Source organism: Hyperolius riggenbachi, chromosome 5 (assembly GCF_040937935.1).
Source record: "Hyperolius riggenbachi isolate aHypRig1 chromosome 5, aHypRig1.pri, whole genome shotgun sequence".
NCBI lineage: Eukaryota > Metazoa > Chordata > Amphibia > Anura > Hyperoliidae > Hyperolius > Hyperolius riggenbachi.
Genome location: NC_090650.1, coordinates 407,805,931 through 407,815,807, shown reverse-complemented (window position 1 = coordinate 407,815,807; position 9,877 = coordinate 407,805,931). Strand labels below are relative to the sequence as shown.

Genomic DNA, 9,877 nt, shown 5'->3' with positions numbered 1-9,877 from the left:
GCATTCGCCCAGCAGGGCACAGGGCTGTGCTCATATCTGGCTCTGTTAAAGGATACCAAACTGACATGTGACACGATGAGATAGGCATGTGTATGAACAGTGCCTAGCACACAAATAACTATGCTGTGTTCCTTTTTTCTTACTCTGCCTGAAATATCAGGTATGTAAGTGGCTGACTCAGTCCTGACTCAGACAGGAAGTGACTACAGTGTGACCCTTACTGATAAGTAATTTCAACTATAAACCACTTTCCTAGCAGAAAATGGCTTCTGACAGCAAGAAAGAGGTAAAAAAGCGAATTTCTTATCATTGAGGGTCACCATGTAGTCACTTCCTGTCTGAGTCAGGACTGAGTCAGCCACTTACATACCTGATGTTTAACTCTTTCAGGCAGAGAAAGAAAAAAAAAGGAACACAGCATAGTTATTTGTGTGCTAGACACTGTTCATACACATGTCTATCTCATCATGTCACATGCCAGTTCTGGTATCCTTAAGTTCCCCAGAGCTGCACCATGCTCTGTACACACATTGCTGCTCCCTGCTCTGTACACACGCTGCTGCTCCATCCAAAGTCAACTGTAGCAGGGAAAGTAAGGGGGCGGAGCTGTGAGCTGCAGGATGCCTGCAGATATTCTGGTGTCTCAACTTGTGCCTTTCCCCAGACACTGCACTGGCCCTGGTCTGAGGGGGGGTTCTGGGCAGCTGTAATCCCCCTCTGCGTTTGCCTATGGAGTCATACTGAATGGTCCGCACCCACCTCCTTTAGTTTCACCGTACGTCTGCACTTTGCACTGATCCTATGTGTGTTTATCAGGTGGTTTTGAACTGAGTTGACTGCTATTGTGCATGTGACAGTACGTATTTGATTAAAGTCACAGAGGCTTCTGGATCCTCCAAGTACCCACTATTCCAGCAATGGGATCCTCTAAATACATTTGACAAGGATTTGTTGTATATGTTTTCATGGCCATGCAGCTGCCCGAGTATGAGTTTTTCCGTACTGGGCATGTGCGACTATGGTCCCCGCATGCCCAGTAGAAAGAAGCTGGTCATGCACACTTAGTTCTACTGGACTTTGTGAAGCTTACTCGCCCATGACCTGTATGCTAAGTTCATTGTCCCACAGGGTTGCGGACACAAGAAGAAGAGGTCCTAGACTATGGGACCGAGGAGGATCTGAGAAGCCTCTGGGTCGTGCAGAGGCTTTCTACTACTTAAAGTGGAATAAAACCCAGCAATTCTTCTTTGCTCTAAAAAAATATTTACAGCATATTATATACAACCAGCATTTTTTATTACTAGAACAGCATTCAAAGGGTTACACACAGGACTTGAAAGTTCAGTGCAGAGAAATTTGGAGGCATCCAAAGTGGAGATGATGTTATCTTGTATTTACTTAATCGTATCAAGTGAGGAATGTGACATTCTCTGACTGTGCAGAAGCTCCTGGACACAGACAGAAACTCAAAGCATTTCTGCCTTCAATACATACTTGAATAAAACCAGTTATGAATAAAATGCAAAGGCAGCTCTCAAAGCAAATAAACTGTACTTTTGGGAACTTGTAATTTCTAAATGAATAATAATACTTATGCACAAATGCAAATATGATAACCGTATGGCATATAAAAAGTAGGAAAACATGTTTTTATTGAATATTATGTCAGGGTTATATACCGCTTTAAGTAAGTATCTCCTTTTAACTTTTTGTCCTCAGACCAAGTTATTATTATTGATTTATAAAGCATCAACATATTCCATGGTGCTGTAAGAAACAAACATGGGGTACATGATAATACAGACAATGGTATACACCAAATATACGAAATACAGTATTGGTACAAAATACAAAATTGGTACAGAATACAGAATTGGTAATTACAGTGACAAAAGTAACATGATGAATAAAATGAATAACAATTTCCAAGACACAAAAGGGTGAGAGTCCTGGGCTTGCAAGCTTACAATCTAAAGAAATGGGGGGTGGAGGGGGAGAGAACAACTAGAGGTGGGGTAGTGTACAATAATCAAATAATCATACCTAGAGGCAGAGGATATTTAGTAGGAGTGCAACTTGGCCTTAGATCTAAGGGGAAATGGCCTAAGGTAGAGCGCTGGTAAAAGTCAGTTTTGAGCGAGCGTTTAAAGAAAACCTGAACTGAAAATTAGAAGTCAAAATAAGCATGCACAAGTCATACTTACCTTCCATGTAGTCTACTCCTCAGTGTCTTTCTCCTGTCTTGCATCCTATTTGTTCACTGTGATCAAGGGAATTTTCCGTCCTCCATTTTGAAAATGGCCATTACCCATAACAGCTTTCTGGTCAGCACACAGTTAAACTGTAACATCGCCCACTTGAGCCATAGGGAAACATGGACATTACCTGGTATATCAGTTTTCCTCTCAGCTATAACTGACAGCAACTGATATTTTACTGACAGCAACTGATATATTTCAGATCTGGCAAAATATTGTCAGAACTGGAAGGGATTATTGTCAGAAGAAAATGGTGAGCTTCTGAAAGGAACTGATGGCAAGGTAACTATGCAATGTTCATTTGAAGTTACCTCATGTGTTTATTTTAAATATTTTTACTCAGTACAGGTTCTCTTTAAAGATATCAAAGGTTGGATAGTGACAGACGGTCCTGACGGATGTGTTGTGGAAGGTCATTGCAGAGGAGGGGTGAAGCACGTGTGATGAAATCTTGTATACGTGAAAGCGAGGAGGTAATTCTAGAGGAACACAGAAGTAAGTCGTGTGCAGATCTGAGATTGTGGTTGGGTGGGTGTCTGGAAACTAGTGAGGAGATGTACAGCAGGGAAAGAAATTGTGGAGAGCTTTGTAGGTTAGGGTTAAAGTGGATCCGAGATGAACTTTTACTCATTGCATAATTGTGTTCCTTTCCTATTGTTTATGGGGCATTCCTAAAGCCAAATACTGTTTGGTTTTTGTTTTAGTACTCTAATTCCCTATAAACTAAACAAGCCACGCCCACAGGTTTTCAGAGAGCCAAGGCACTTTCAGACAGTAGCAAGGGCTCATGGGAGCTCAGTCTGGGCAGGAGGAGGGGGAGGTATTACTAGCCAGAGATTTCAGAGGCAGAGGGGAGGAGGGAGGAGGAGGGGGGATTCGTTTTTTTTTTTTTTGCTCAAGATGCAGATAAGCCTGCCTCTGTGTAATGTTTACAAACAACATGGCTGCTGTCATTGTATCACAGGAAGAAATAATCATTTTCTATTAAAGCTGTTTGGAGCTAGATTTGCTGTGTAAACTTTAGATAAGATATATAGACAAGTTACTTGTTATAGTTAGTTTTTCATCTCGGATCCGCTTTAAGAGTTAAGGATCACATCATACAAAGATTGAGGAAAAAAAATAGAACTATTTGCTTGAAGTCTAATTCCGGTATTTTAAAAGCGTCAAAACGTCTGGAGCCCCAATCAACACATCCTTCTCTTTTGTCCGGCCGTGACACGTATGACACGGTGAACAATGTAACGCCACCGGTGGGTCCATAACAATAGCTCCTTGTCATTCCCTCGCATAAAAGCACCGCCGCGGATGAAAGGAAAAAGCCATCAACCTATTTACAAATAAAGAGAGCAGCGGCGGAGGCCCGTGAGCGCTCGCTATTTGCCTAGGCTGGCCGGCATTACTTCTAGTTTCACTTATACCTTTCTTATTGTTCATGCTTCCCTCCTCGTAACCAGCGGCACATTACGCTGGCTGGATAAATGACTTCCTGTAGGGATATCAAACGAGCAAATGCCGCCGTAATTGGCAGTCTTGGGCTAGGATTGAATTAGTAATATTATGTCTCCTCTTTCTTATTCTTCTGTAAGATTTTCAGCATTGATAGTTACCCAGAATTCCCCCACCTCTGTCCGCCCGAATGAAGTAAATGCAGCATATTTCAGCGGAAAGTAAAAAAAGCCCTAATACCTTAAATAACTTTGCTTAAAATCCAGAATGACTGCAGAGTGACCTAAACAGAGCTCCGCGACCAGGGCAGTTTCTAGGCTAAATTGCACCCAGGGCGAGGGTGTAAAAATTGCGCCCCCTTCGCCCCGCCACCGTGGACTCGGGAACCCTTACTCTTTAAGGACAGTCACACAGCCACAGGTCACAAGTAGATCTGCCTACTTTGTAGTGACCAGCTGCTCATCCAGGAGGAAGCAGGAAAACACCCAGGCGAGGAGAGCCTGGAAAGCCGACTCCTCCATGGGTGTCGCGCAATCACAGCCTACAGTACCGCTACAAGACATCAGGTGTCATCACAGGGTGGTGACATGATGATGACTTGAAGTCTGACACAGGCAGCCTAGGAGGAGTCAAGGTAGGTGATCGCGCTGGTAATCTTCTTTCTTCTTCCATTTGGCTGCACCACGCGTCACTAGCTCCCTAGCGGTAATGTCCTTCTGCCTGCGCCCCCTTCATCTACTTGCTGGTCTGCGCCCAGTGCGGTCGCCCTGCCCGCACTGCCCAAGAAACGGCCCTGTCCGCGACACTTCTCGATGGGAGAGTCCTGACTCCCCTCCAAGGCTCCAGGTAGATTCTTCAAATCATTCTTTGGTTTTCAAATTAATTGTTTAATATTATGCAAATGAACTCAAAAACTTACAAGAGGTATAGCAGGTAACAAAGTCAGCGTTGAACCTTAAAGAGTATCTTTTTTTATATAATTTAATTGTGTTGGTTCAAAAGATCTCAACTCATCCAGCCAGAATACAAAAATAATGTTAATTCCAAAAATAAATTACAACAAAAACAAATTAAACAAAAAAACAAAATCAAACAACCCTCCCCCAACCCAATCCTCCCATCAAGCACCTCCTCCACCAGAATCTACAATCTCTTTGTATTCTTCAAAATCCATAAATTCGATCCAGCCCATCCTTTTAGAACAAAAAAACTTTCCCACCTATCTAATTGTAAAGCAATCTGTTCTTCTGCATCTTTTATTATGATCACCTTTTTAACCCAGTCATGTAATGAAGAAGGATTTGGGCGTCTCCATCTCCAATAAACTGAGATTAAACTTTTGGCTGCAATAAGCAGTTGAGGCAGCACAGATTTTTATATCTACCAATAGACAGAAGAATTGGGCAAAACCACCTCTAACTGGTAATTTTTAACTTGATGGATAACTACGCTACTAATGTTCTTAAGGTTATCTGAGATGAAGATAATGCTATATTTATACTTACCTGGGGTTTCCTCCAGCCCCATGATGTGCGTGGGATCCCTTGACATCCTCTCCGGCCACGCTATTGTCTTCTATTCAGCCCCGGTGATGTGGCCTAATGGAGTAAAAAAAAAGAGGTAAACTCTTGCCCAAGGGTGCTGTACATGTAAGAGAGAGGCTGCTGTACATGGATGAGGGGGCTTTACATACAATTTTACTCCCAATTAGCATCCTCCCTTTTCCATATGTAGCAACTTCCTTATGTAGGACCATACATTGGCGCATGCTATTGGTTAGTGTTTGGTGTAGGTTGGACGGTTAGTGTTAGGCATGGGTAGGGGAGGCTTTATGTGAGGTACACCTGGTGATGAAGGCGTGGCATGCCGAAACGCGTTATGAAGGAATAGGCGCTTCACTAGGATTGGAAGCCCACGTTACTGGCCACAGCGTGGAGTAGACCAAGGCATTTTCCATCCGCTGAGGAAGAAGGATCATTTAGACCTATGTGTCTGAGCTTGTATTCTCTTTTATCTCGTAAGTGTAATGTTTTTTATCCTTGCTAGAAGCATATTACAAAAGTTAACGCACGATAGTGCGACCCTCTTTCTCTTTTTCATTTTTTTATGTGAGGTAGGTATGGGTAGGTACCATAAGAAAAGAGAAAAACAAAAGTGCTCCTATAGTGCATTTACTTCCTTTAATCAGAGCAGCAATCAAATACCACTTACATAAATGATGATTTGAAAGCGCGTGTATGAGGCTACCTGCGATCTATCCTCCCATAGGCAAACGCAGGGGGGGATTACAGCTGCCCAGAATCCCCCCTCATATCAGGGCTGGTGCAGTGCCTGAGGACAGGCACAAGCTGAGACACCAGAATATCTGCAGGCATCCTGCAGCTCACAGCACTGTCCCTTTCTTTCCCTGATACAGTTGACTTTGTATGGAGCTAGGGTTATACAGGTCCACAACTAAGTTATACAAGTTATGGGGCTACTCACACATAATCAGTGCTTAAACTGCATCTACTAGCCACAAGGCATGTATAATTCATATGTGTCAGTATTTAAAGGGATGAGATGGCAACCATGAATGGAGCAGCAGCGTGTGTACATAACATGTGGTAGCTCTGGGGAACTTAGAGTCAGGTATGAGCACAGCTCCGTGCCCTGCTGTGTGAATGCTTCACTTTCCCCTTCATCACCAATGTTGGCTGTCATTATTATCTGTCTCGAAACGGCTCCTGATCGATCCCATTGCTGTGGGAGCAGATCGGACATTTAGGAAATAATTGTCAGATCCTGTCAGTTGGATGGAAAATTGCACTATGTGTACTTGGCATGATGTCCTACCATATTATTATACTGTATTGTGTGTGGCTGAGGAAGACCTTTCAAGAATCCCCCCTTGAAAATACTGGGTTTGCCCCTGCCTCCCTCCCACTGTCTGACCACTGGTCAGGACCTGGGATCGCTGTTGTAAACTTCCACGGTGTCTGTTCAAAGAAGTGAGAGGTGAAGGGGGCGTATCCTCCTCACGCAAGTACCATTGTGAAGTAGCGGCACTTGCGTAATGAGGACACGCCCCCTTCACCTCTCGCTTCTCCGAACGGACACTGCGGAAGTTTACAGCAGTGATCCTAGGTGATGGCCAGTGGCAGACCGTGGGAAGGAGGATAGATCGTGGGGCGGCCTCATACACGCGCTTTCAAATCATCATTTATGTAAGTGCAATATTTTATTGTGTCTTTGGTTTTTCTCTTTACTTACTTCATATAGTACCTGGAACCACCCAGTGAACAAGCAGCACTATAGCGCACGGATCTAAGGGACATCTCCTTTATATGATATTGCCAAAGCAGAAATGCCTTCAAACAGTAGCGCAGGATAAAACCGTTTTTGTAGGTATGGGTAGGTATAGGTCATCATCCTGCTCCATCGTGCACTGCGTATTGTCCCTCCTCCCCCCTCCATAGCGAAAGCCGCGTCACTAAGCCTCTAGGGGCTGATGAGGGGTCTGTACAGAACACAGACCAGGGCTGTCACATATGGTTTAAAATGAGATGGTAAGGATTGCTTACTTCCCAATGAGGTCACACAAAATGGTAAAGCCAATAATTTATGAAAGCACTTTGACCTTGTGTTTCCTATGCAATATACCTGCTCCCCCGATCCTTCTTTATGCCAGAGCTAGGCCATTATACAGCATGAGGTACTCATTGTTGGCTTTGCCGTTGTCATGTGACCTACTTAGAGAGGTAAGCAACCCTTTCCATCCATTTTAACACACTAGGGCGTGAAGAAGGGAGTTGTGATGCATGCGATGCACCTGTTTCATCTTCCCCATATACCCACGGTGTCAAAATGCAATAGAGGGTCTTAGTTTTTGGTGCCAGGCCCAGTGCTTGGTAATAGTGCAGGTGATTCGCTATGACATAGTCAAGCGCACAAAGCGGTGGGGATGGCGATAAATGAATGATCGGTAATAAGTTTGGCTAAAATAGCCAAAATCATATTGTGGTGGAATGATCAAATGCATCATTAATGAGTTTAGCTACATTGTACATGCCGTCAGATAGTAGTAGTTAGTATTAGGCATGAAGAGGGAAGAGGTTAGTGTTAAGAGTGGAGAGAGTAGGTTAGTATTAGGAGTGTAGAGGGGGGTAGTGTTATGAGTGTAGAGGGGAAGGTTAGTGCTAGGAGTGGAGTATTTGAAGTTTAGTGTTAGGAGTGGAGAGTGGGAGGGAAGTGTTAGGAATGGAGAGTGGGAGGGAAGTGTTAGGAGTGGAGAGGGGGGAGGTTAGTGTTAGGAGTAAAAAGGGGGAAGGTTAGAGTTAGGAGTGCAGAGGGGAGAGGTTCGTGTTAGAAGTGAAGAAGGGAAGGTTAGTGTTAGGTGTGTATGTGTGTGTGTGTGTGTGTGTGTGTGGGGGGGGGGGGGGGTAGTGTTAAGAGTGGAGAGAAGAGAGGTTAATGTTAGGAGTGGAGAGAGGGGAGGTTAGTTTTCGGAGTGGAGAGAGGGAAGGTTAGTGTAAGGAGTGGAGAGGTCAGTGTTAGTAGTGAGGATGGGGGGTGTTACTGTTGGAAGTGGAAAGAGGGGAGCTTAATGCTAAGAGTGGAAAGGGAAGGTTCATGTTGGGAGTGGAGGGGGGAGCAGAACCAGGACAAGGTCCTCCAGCAACCAAGGCTGAGACCCCAAAGTGCTCTCCCCTCATCTCTCCTAGGCTACTAGAGTAAAAGGCGCCCTATGGCCCCCAACCTCCCCAGCACCTTCATCTCTAGTTATCTGGCTTGCAGTCACTGCCATGTATCCCATTTAATTATTTCTATTTGCTTCAAACACAATATGGGAATGATAGCTGAGTGAGTTGTGCGCCCCCCACCTACACTGTGCCCTGAGGCTGGAGCCTTTTTTGCCTCTGCCTCGGTTCGGCCGGGGAGGTCAGTGTTAGGAATGGAGAGAGGGGAGGTTAGTATTCGGAGTGGAGAGTGGAGGTTAGTGTTAGGAGTGGAGAGGGGAGGTTAGTATTCAGAGTGGAGGAGAGGGGGGAGGTTAGTATTAGGAGTGGAGAGGGGGGAGGTTAGTGTGAGAATATGAGATGGAAGTTTGTACAGTGATTACCGATATACTAATTGCTGGTAATATCCTGTGCTAAACTTCCAAACTACAATAATAATGCACGCACCTGAGCAACTCCCCTTTCCCTTCCAACACAGTGTAATCAGAGAGAGTCAGGAGTGTGTATTTGGGATTTTCTAGCAGTCTGGAGTACCTCTTTAAGTTTACTGTGGTGTGCTCTAGGTGAAGATGGAAGATACAATGAAGAAACCCATATGTGATCCAGCAGCAGCAGATGGCGGCGATAACGCTGTTCCCTTCTAATAGATGTAGCATTAATCCAAGAATCTGGGAACTTCATGAAAGCGGCCCGGCTCCTTCTCTGCCATATCTGTAAAGGAAGACCAACCAATGTGAAATTAGCTGAAAGGTATTTTTCCACCTTGTCCTGATTTAATAGACCATTTGGCATTTGTACTCTGCTGCCTGAACATGTGTTAGTGTTTTATGAGCTGTCCAGTCCAGTATATTTCAGCACAGCATTCTCCCATTAAATTGCCCTCGTTACCTCTCTGCGCAGCGGCGCGCGTTTAGCCGGGGAACAAGATGGAACGATTTATTTATTTACAAAAGTTATTTGGCTGTACGGAAAATTCAGAACCAGATAAAACGGGATGATACAAAGTGATGCCTCTAAACAATTCTTTCCTGCTACAGAAGAAATGTCCTTTTACTCCTTATTTTGTGTGATGGGAACTTGTATTGTGGAACAATAAACTTCACAAAAATGAAAACCATTGCAGAAAGCTCCTATCTATTCGGGTGTGTGCAGAAATGTATTCTTTGTGTAACTTGGGAGGAAGAGAGGCGCCCCAAAAAGTATAAAACCCTTAAAAACAGTTTATAAGGTAAGAGGAACTTACTTTAAGATGACACATAGGGCTCGATTCACAAAGCGGTGCTAACCCAGTTAGAGACTTTAGGCATGATAACCATTGCACCACTCTGGTGAAAAGCCAGTTTAGGTGTGATAAGTTTAGGCATGATAAGTTTAGGTGTGATAAGTTTAGGCATGCTAAGTTTAGATAAGTGTAGATAGCGTGCAAAGTCCCGCACGCAAAGCAGCGCCATT

At 44.1% G+C, this 9,877-nt stretch overlaps 1 long non-coding RNA gene across 1 annotated transcript; it reads left to right on the top strand.

Moving 5' to 3' along the window:
* Window positions 1–2,381: 2,381 nt before the first annotated feature.
* LOC137517864 (uncharacterized) lies at window positions 2,382–9,487 on the top strand. The gene is made up of 3 exons (XR_011020694.1): window positions 2,382–2,540; window positions 2,620–2,753; window positions 8,989–9,487. It is a non-coding gene; the product is annotated as an uncharacterized lncRNA (long non-coding RNA).
* The last annotated feature ends 390 nt before the right edge of the window (window positions 9,488–9,877 follow it).